General features: G+C 44.3%; 1 protein-coding gene across 5 annotated transcripts in view; it reads right to left on the bottom strand.

Moving 5' to 3' along the window:
• Positions 1-9,484, bottom strand: part of MDGA1 (MAM domain containing glycosylphosphatidylinositol anchor 1) — a 245,095-nt gene that overhangs the window by 28,714 nt on the left and 206,897 nt on the right. The gene's annotated exons all lie outside the window — the stretch shown is intronic.

The raw sequence follows: 9,484 nt of genomic DNA, 5'->3' as shown, positions 1-9,484 counted from the left end.
ATTGAGAAGTTTTTAAATCCTGTGTCATCTTTCTTTTTCCTTTCCTAGACAGGTGCACACAGGCACACCTCTGCAGGCAGTTAAGGCAGGTTAAGGGAGAAATCCCTCCATTCACCTTGCACTGGGAGAAAGAAGGGAGTGGGCTTCTTTCCCCACGTAGCCTTTTTCAGGGATCTTGCCTATTCCCTCCCCATCATCTCTCAATGCATGAGGTGGAAAAAGTGCACCACCTGGGTGAAATCCCCCATCACCACAAGGACCATGTCATCCCAAAGGGATGTGGCAAGAGGGGCTTCTCCCCCCCCCCCAGTCATTTTTGGGGATCAAGCCTATTGCCCCCCATCACTTTAAAATTTTATTTATTGTAAAATATTTATAACCTGCTCACATGACAATTCACTTTCCAAATAACATGCATGGGACGAAAGAAAGAACAATTCCCACTTCCAGGAATGGCTGGTAATGGGGAAATCTCACTCCCCACAAGGACCCTGTTACCTCCCCTGGAGTGTTCCTGCTTATCAGTAGGACTAACTCTGGAAGTATGACTCAACATAAGGCATCCTCTGTGACTTGGTCTTGCTGCAATACTCTTGCGTATGATGTCCGAATGCAATGCATAGATCACTTATATCCAAGTTAGCATCAGTGAGTGAAATTTATGGGAAGAAATGATCTGCAGACTTCAGCGTCGGTCTCTCATGGCAGAAGTCACACAAGATTGGCATTTCATAGAAAGACAATTAAAAGAGGCTTTGGCATAGGCAGGCTGAAAGAAGATAGACTGATGATCCGCTCTATAACTTACTCCAGAAATTTTAAATTAGATCTAGCAGGCCAGCGATGCTGACTTGGGCCCCAGGTTATGTGTGCCCAATGGCGCCCGTGACATAAAGTCATGACGTCACACAGTAGCAGGGGTGTAGCGGTACTTCTGAGGTCTCACAGAGGTCAGGTCTGAGGACTTGCAAAACCTTGCAAAAAAGTACTTTTCTGTTAGCCCAATAGAGAGGCCGAGGTGCCCAGTACCTATCTATGCAAACCTGTATTGGAGAGTTCCCATGTCTGTCTCTGGGAGATTCCATGCAGGTGTTTATTGTGGGATCCTCCTCATAGACACAAGCTGTTTTGCAGCATCCACACAACAGTGTAGGAATCAAAATGTCAGCTTGCATTCCTCCCCTCCCAACTTAATCTGGATTTACCCTTTATAGGGAAAATCCAATCAGTAAAAACCAAACAAACCCTGTTGTCAGTGATCCATTTGCAATATCTCAGCTACCTGTTTACAGATGCACCCTCCCTCCCATTCTTCAAAAGCACCTTCTGTGTGTGTGTGTGTGTGTGTGTGTGTGTGTGCATGTGAGCACACACAATAAGTGAAGAAGCAGTGCTGAATGTGTTTGCTCAATCCTTTTCCCGTCCCATAGGCTTCTTGCCCAACTTGCCTCCCCAATTATCTTTCTCTCTGCAGGATTCAAACAGGTGCTGTGATGGCAAACATGGAGGATTTGAAATAGAGAAATGTGGGCAGGGAAAACATACCGCTTCATTTTGCTTCCACTTCCTCCCTGCTGAAGCTAACTTTTATTTTATTTCATATAAAAAAATTAACGGCACTGGGTCTCACTAACAAGTATTTACATGAAATGTGCAATGAGTCCCAGAAAGCCAAAAATGTCCCCAGAAAAGCAAAAATATGTGTTCTAACTGCCGTTTACCTTTCATATAAATATTCTGCAAACTCCCATTCAAAGACAACATCGCTATGCTCAGTCTATCTGTAACAGATAGAAGTCTATGGGAGAACAGCTGCAAAGGACCGTCTCTCTCAGCAAAAAGCAAAAGTCTATGCAATAGCAAAGCAAGCAGTGGGATGTGCTGATACTTCCTTTCTGCAGGTGAGGTTGCAAATTCAAGGCAGAGGTTCAGGGCTGGGCAAAAAGCTTGCAAGCTTAATCTTAGATGAAGCGTGTCTTGACATTTATGTGAGAGGTGGGATAGACATTCGTATAAAAGGACAACAAATATAAATAAAGATGTTCCTGTTAATTCTGAGGTGCAGTTTTCTATTGTGTTGTTCTGCCCATAATTCTTTCTAAATGCAATGTTCCTTTCCTAAAGTGTTTCAGGAGAAAGCTGTGGATAGCCTTTCCACTTCTTCCTAACACCATTACACAATCTAATGACATACGTAACACCATTACACAACCTCCACAAAGCACCTCCTTATCCTGCTTTTCAGACAATAGAAGAAACTTTCATACTGATACTCTCTACAGATGATGGCAGTCAGGTGGGGAGAAGCATAATGGGAAATTAGAGAAGACTTGAACCTCCCACTTGACATCCTAGACAAGAGAGGTGATACAAAGGGAGAGGTCAACACATGCTCACATCTCTCTCTCATTCTCCCTTCAGTGAGAACGCGTCATGACAGCGATTTCAAAATATATGCAATTGTTCAGGAAGAGAACTCCTGAAGCACATAGAGTCTATTGCTTATTTATTATCCTGCCATTCTTTCCAAAGGAACACCAAGCATTACCAAAGGAGTCTTCAACTCTCCAATCCAGCCATAAGTGGTTATTTCCTTTTTATTTTGCTTCAGCCAGTCATATTCTTGGACTTGGATTGAGACCAGTATTAGTGTTAAAATCAAAATGCACTCAAACATATGTGAGCATACTAAAGCACTGTGTGTGTGTGTGTGTGTGTGTGTGTGTGAGAGAGAGAGAGAGAGAGAGAGAGAGAGAGAGAGAGAGAGAGAGAAACAATTATTCACTTGACCCCAACCATTAAGAGTCAAATTAGATATAGACTAAACAGTCAGCTGCTTCAGAATTAACGTTCATTAATATAAATGAATGGCGAATCCCTAGTTTGGGGGCCTGATTTGCACCCTCAGCAACATTTCTGAAAAGCAAGATCTGAAAAACAAGAATGAATCCAGCCATCTCCCCAAATGGATATGATGAAAAGCACTCCTGGCCTCCTCAGCAACCTGACTTTCTAGGTGTAATCCAGAACCCAGAAGCATCAGAGTCTCCTCTGGGAGGCCAAACATCTCTTGTGGATGCTTCCCCCTCCCCCCTCCCTGTTTGTTGCACTTGTGGTCCTGATTGCATCTCCCAGAAAGCTTATTGTAATGTAACTGGTGATGAAGCACGAGTCCAAGGCTCACTGCAGGAAAATCCCAGGAGTAAGCTAAAGCCCTCAAAAAGAATCTATTACTGTTCATAATCCCGAGAACAAATATGGGCCGCTTTTTCCTCTCGTTTAAATGAATGATAATGAAAAGCAATCAGCAGCAAGCTTGTGTTCTTAATTATGGTTCTGTAATAATGGCAAGTTACCGCTCTGAAAGGGGGAAAGCAAACGAGCGAGAACAGCGAAAACCCAGCCCTGCTGGCGCTAGAGGAAGAAAAATATCAAGCTGCTCCGAGCTTAAATTTTTAGCAATGTAATTTGTTTCTATGCCACGATAAGATGTATTTACTATTCTCTCGTCTCTAATGATCCTTTGAAAAGCAACATGTGCTTAATAAGCACAATTGCAGGTTCTCAGCTGCCTCCCAACGCCACCAACTCAATGCTTTGTTTTGCTGACTCCTAATAGCTGGTATTCCGCCTGGACTCCCCAGATGCAAGTCCTGCCTGCCAGTTCAGTCACACAGCATTTCCCACCAGCACCAGAGACATTTCCCACCAGTACAACTCAGGTCCCATTTTCTAAGTGGTCTTGCTTGATGATCTGATGGATGCTGGTAAGTCAGTCCACTGGCAACCCCATGATGGTGCAGAATATAACAGAGTGTCCTCTTGGCATCTGCTTGAAACAGGATCTTAAAGTTTTTTTGTGAGTTGGTAAAGATAAAGGGACCCCTGACCATTAGGTCCAGTCATGATCGACTCTGGGGTTGCGGCACTCATCTCACTTTATTGGCCAAGGGAACCGGCATACAGCTTCCGGGTCATGTGGCCAGCATGACTAAGCCACTTCTGGCAAACCAGAGCAGTGCACGGAAACGCCGATTACCTTCCTGCCGGAGCAGTACCTATTTATCTACTTGCACTTTGACGTGCTTTCGAACTGCTAGGTTGGCAGCAGCAGGGACGGAGCAAGGGGAGCTCACCCCGTCGCGGGGATTTGAACCGCCAACCTTCTGATCAGCAAGTCCTAGGCTCTGTGGTTTAACCCACAATGCTACCTGCGTCCCTTTTGTGACTTATGGCTGCATAATTAAGAAAAGGACAGTTAACTAGCAGGTAGCAATTAAGAAAGAGGTTTTTAACACCAGGCAAAGCTCTTTAGGATAAAATGTACCTATCCTATATTAGGAGACATATTGCATATCTATGTTTGTGCCTGCGTTTTTGAATGCAGCCCAGTGGCAAATTCGAAACTGCCACTACACCATTCTGTGATGGGGGGAAATGTCTTGCTTGAATCATGCAGAGTGCAAAATGCAGCATGAATGCAATTGTGTGGATTTAGGAGAGATTTAAGCTTGTTTCACATTACGCCCTAACAGGGCTTGAACATGTAGCAAAGTGGTCATTGATTACTGTTCGTGTGACCAGAATGGTTTTCAGTACACAAAGAGGTAATTTTTTCCACTCATCTCATTGTGCAATGACAATTGATCTGGGTCCAAGATGAAGCAATTATATGATTGCTTCCCTTCCACAGCCAACTGTGGATTCGCTGCACATTGGATTCACTGCACACCTAGGGTTGATTTGGGGGTCACAGGAATCAATCTTCTGCAATCACTGATCTGAACATGTTATTTTACAGGGTGCTTTTCATATATCCTCTAGTTATCTAAAGACAGCTGCAGCACTAACATCCTTCTGGACCGTCTAGAGGGGCTGGGAGCTGGGGGCACTGTTATGCAGTGGTTTCGCTCCTTCCTCCTGGGCCGTGTTCAGAAAGTGGTGGTGGGGGATGAGTGTTCAGACCCCTGGGCCCTCACTTGTGGGGTGCCTCAGGGTTCCGTCCTCTCCCCCATGCTTTTTAACATCTATATGAAGCCGCTGGGAGAGATCATCAGGGGGTTTGGACTGGGTGTCCATCAATATGCAGATGATACCCAGCTCTACCTCTCTTTCAAATCAGAACCAGTGAAGGCGGTGAAGGTCCTGTGTGAGTGCCTGGAGGCGGTTGGAGGATGGATGGCAGCTAATGGATTGAAGTTGAATCCTGACAAGACATAAGTACTGTTTTTGGGGGACAGGGGGCGGGCTGGTGTGGAGGACTCCCTGGTCCTGAATAGGGTAACTGTGCCCCTGAAGGACCAGGTGCGCAGCCTGGGAGTCATTTTGGACTCACAGCTGTCCATGGAGGTGCAGGTCAATTCTGTATCCAGGGCAGCTGTCTACCAACTCCACCTGGTATGCAGGCTGAGACCCTACCTGCCCGCGGACTGTCTCGCCAGAGTGGTGCAGGCTCTAGTTATCTCCCGCTTGGACTACTGCAATGCGCTCTACGTGGGGCTACCTTTGAAGGTGACTTGGAAACTACAACTAATCTAGAATGTGGCAGCCAGACTGGTGACTGGGAGCGGCTGCCGAGACCATATAACGCCGGTCTTGAAAGACCTACATTGGCTCCCAGTACGTTTCTGAGCACAATTCAAAGTGCTGGTGTTGACCTTTAAAGCCCTAAACGGCCTCGGCCCAGTATACCTGAAGGAGCGTCTCCACCCCCATCGTTCTGCCCGGACGCTGAGGTCCAGCGGCGAGGGCCTTCTGGCAGTACCCTCATTGCGAGAAGCAAAGCTACAGGGAACCAGGCAGAGGGCCTTCTCCGTAGTGGCGCCCGCCCTGTGGAACGCCCTCCCATCAGATGTTAAAGCGATAAACAACTACCTGACATTCAGAAGACATCTTAAGGCAGCCCTGTTCAGGGAAGCTTTTAGTGTGTGATATTTTAGTGTTTTTTTGTTTCTATGGAAGCCGCCCAGAGTTGCTGGGGAAACCCAGCCAGATGGGCGGGGTACAAATAAATTATTATTATTATTATTATTATTATTATTATTATTATTATTATTATTCTGGCTCATTAATTTCAGGCATGCAGAATGCAAGTTTTAAACCTGATTATGTTACAACCACTATTATGGACAATGTATTCAATTTGGGCCACTATATATACTTTGTAATGTGATGATTGCCATGTGAGAGGTGGCTTGAAAGCTCCTGAATTAAAACCTCTGTTGTTTTTCTGCATTTTTTTGGCATATTACAGTGAAAGGGGTGGCCATTGCTAGGTAGACAGCAAATATTGGTGTTTCCATATACATTCTTTTTTAAAAAAATAATTTTTATTAGATTTTCCATTATACACATATAACCATATCAAACATTTTCACAAATTTCGACTTTTGGACTTCCGTCAGCTTCTCTGCCAATCATCCATATTTAAATTTTTATTACACATTCCCTAAATTTAATATTGCCTTTTAATATACCCTTCCTGTCTTATTCTCTTTTTTACAATACTCCTCAGACTTTCACAGAGCTTCTTTAAACCCCACTAGCGTTGTTTGTTCATCACATATATTTTTCAGATATTCTGTAAATTTTCCCCAGTCCTCGATGAACTTGTGATCTCATTGATATCTAATCTTCCCAGTTAGCTTGTCCAATTCTGCATAATCCATAAGTTTCATTCTCCATTCTTCAAGGGTCGGTAGTTCCTCCTGTTTCCATTTTTGGGCCATTAATATTCTCGCCGCTGTTACTGCATATTGGAAAAGTTTATAGTCCCTTCTGTTTATCTCATTTCCTGTTATTGTTTCCATATACATTCTGTGTCAATGACACATTTGACAGTCACGGTACTATTGCTCTGGATAAGTCTCCCTTACGTTTGTCATATGGGATAATGCTTATAGAAGTTGCTGCTTGTTGGCTGTTCCATGTAGCTGCCTTAGCATGTGAATATCACTACCTGAACCACCCAAACTGTGCAGAGAATTTCCTGTTAATTTCACCGTACTCACACCATTCACTGACCATGAATGAATGACATATATCTCAGGGTGTTGTATGAAATAATTCCAAGGTCCAAAGTAGACCAGAACCTATTCATGCACCTAGCAATTGAATGACTGGCTTTTAAAAACCAAATTACAAGTGTGTGGGTGTGACTCTTTCTAGATTGGGAACTTGTCATGGGAAGAAAGGTTGGCTTTTTGCCAGCTGCTATGGTCCAATGTGGGATTTTCCCTCAATGTAAATAGCAAGGGCACGTTCCACAATCCAGACTTGGGAGTGCAGCAATGGGAAACATATAAAGCCTGCCTACCCCTATGATAGAGTCCCAATCTGGATCAGCTCCATCCCTGGCTTATTGCCCCCACAAGCTGTTCACACGATTGCTAATTGTATGAATGAATGTAATCATGACTAGTTTGGCACCTAGTTTACAAACTCCAGGGCTACTCCACATGGCGTTTGGAAGAGCATAGCAATGGCTGCATAAAATATGTCTCAAGGAAGGAAAGGCTTGGGTGCCCTGGAAGGAAGGATTCCAGTGACTGTGCAGAACTCTTTACTTCTCTCCTTCCCAAAATGAAGATCTTTCCCTTATGGCTATACCAATGGTAGCAGAGAAGAGTCATCTACTACTGGGACTGGAGAGAGATTAAGGGGAATTCCAGCATGGAAAAGAGAGAGAGAGGGGGGGGGCAGGCTATTGGGAGCCATTTGTGAGGGAGCCTTAATTCTATTTGGGAAATAAGGTGTAGAAAGGAGGGGGGGAACAACCTCAATTCATTCTGGGTCCCATTTACATGGAATGAGGAAGAGGAGAGCGCTTTGTTTTCAAGCCCTGTTTGAATAAGCAAGCATGGAAAAAGGAAAGGCATTGTGCCATTTTGCTGCCAAATATCTCTATGATATTCCTGGATGATTCTCTAAACTGCACTTAACAGTAGTGGCTAGTTCTCAGTCAGTGCTTGGAGAACTGGGATTGGCATGTGATGAAACCAGGGCTTGCTTTGCCATGTAGCAAAGTGGTGCTTCAAATGGCACCATTGGGTGACAAGTGATACAACTGAGGCAGAAATTGGTCTCTTAAAGGTACAGCAAGATATTTCGAAATGTTCATCCTAATAGTGGGACTAGTGGGGAAAACAAAATGTATTGGACCAGTGCCGGGTCAAACTGAGCGTAAGAGGAAAAAAGGTAATGTACACACATTTGCAGTTATTGTACATTTTGCAATGTGAATTCTCCATGATTATTTTTTTTTTAAGACAAGGAAAACACTGCAAGGGAGCTGGGAGGAAAACATCACAAAAACAGACCACCGTATGGAGCCTTGGCTGTAAAACAGCAAGTCCACATATCATTTGGCTGCAGGCATAAAAGTACAGAGTGTCAGTGACAAGCCCAACAAAGCACCACCACACAGGTTTGCACTGCGGAAGGCTGGAGCGTAGACATGCCCTAGGTCTGTAAGTCTCTTCTGAACACCCCACATCCCTAACAGACATATGGAAAGCAAATGATGAGAATGGCTGCCTCCCCCACCCTGCCAAATCTCTCAGCTGGATGTGTGTTTATTGAGAATCCTGCAGTGAGGAAAACAAACAGTGGTTTGAATTAAGCAAATTTGCAAACAGCTGCAATCCACAGAGCCTTTCCTCCCCCTGTGATGAAAGGCTGAGAAGTTATGTATCACAGCTCTGCTTGTCCTTGCAGAGATGGCACACACACTTTTGAAACCAGCTCCGTGTGATACAAACTTTTTGCCAACAGCCAGAAGTATGTTCCTCTATGCTAAAGGAAAGTAGAGGTGGGAAACCAATGCTGTTCAACTCTCATCAGCCTCAGCCAGCATGGCCACTGGTCAGGGATCATGGAAGTTGTAGTCCCCAAAACTGGGACTACTCAGTAATTCAGTCTTGTATATCTATTGCCTCCATTTCCATAACTTGCAAGTTTGGGGTGTCAGTAATCAAATTACTGGATTTTCATGTCTTGATTGGGAATCTGGGTGGGGGGAGAGTTCCTCCCTTTGTTTACCCGCACCCAAAGGCATTGGGGTGGGGAAAGGAGTACAGTACAGAAATCTGTTACAGTAGCCTTTTGAACCATTCAACCCATGCCTGCTATCTTCCTTCCCTTTGAAGAGCTATTTTGGATGAGATCTGAAGAACGACTTCACAGCATAAGCTTGTATTCCACAAGAACAAATCTGACTGCTTTGATTGTTAAGAGGGCTGCAGTGAACCAAAATCGGTGGAAGCAGCAATCCCCCTCACAGCTCTGCATGCACCAAAGACAATCTATAGCTGGTTTGTAGGAGAACAAAAAGACCACAGAAGAGAAGGCAGGGAATTTATACATGATGCATCCATAGAGTATTTTGCGAGGTTTGGTCTATGCCAGACTTTTAGCACGCAATATCCAGTCATGTATTTATTTCCATTACATTATTAAATGTTCTGATGTTTTCCATCTGCCTGGC

Source organism: Podarcis melisellensis (assembly GCF_964234715.1).
Source record: "Podarcis melisellensis genome assembly, chromosome: 3".
Taxonomy (NCBI): Eukaryota; Metazoa; Chordata; class Lepidosauria; order Squamata; family Lacertidae; genus Podarcis; species Podarcis melisellensis.
Note: the sequence above shows the minus strand (reverse complement) of the source record. Positions and strands in the feature narration are given on the sequence as shown.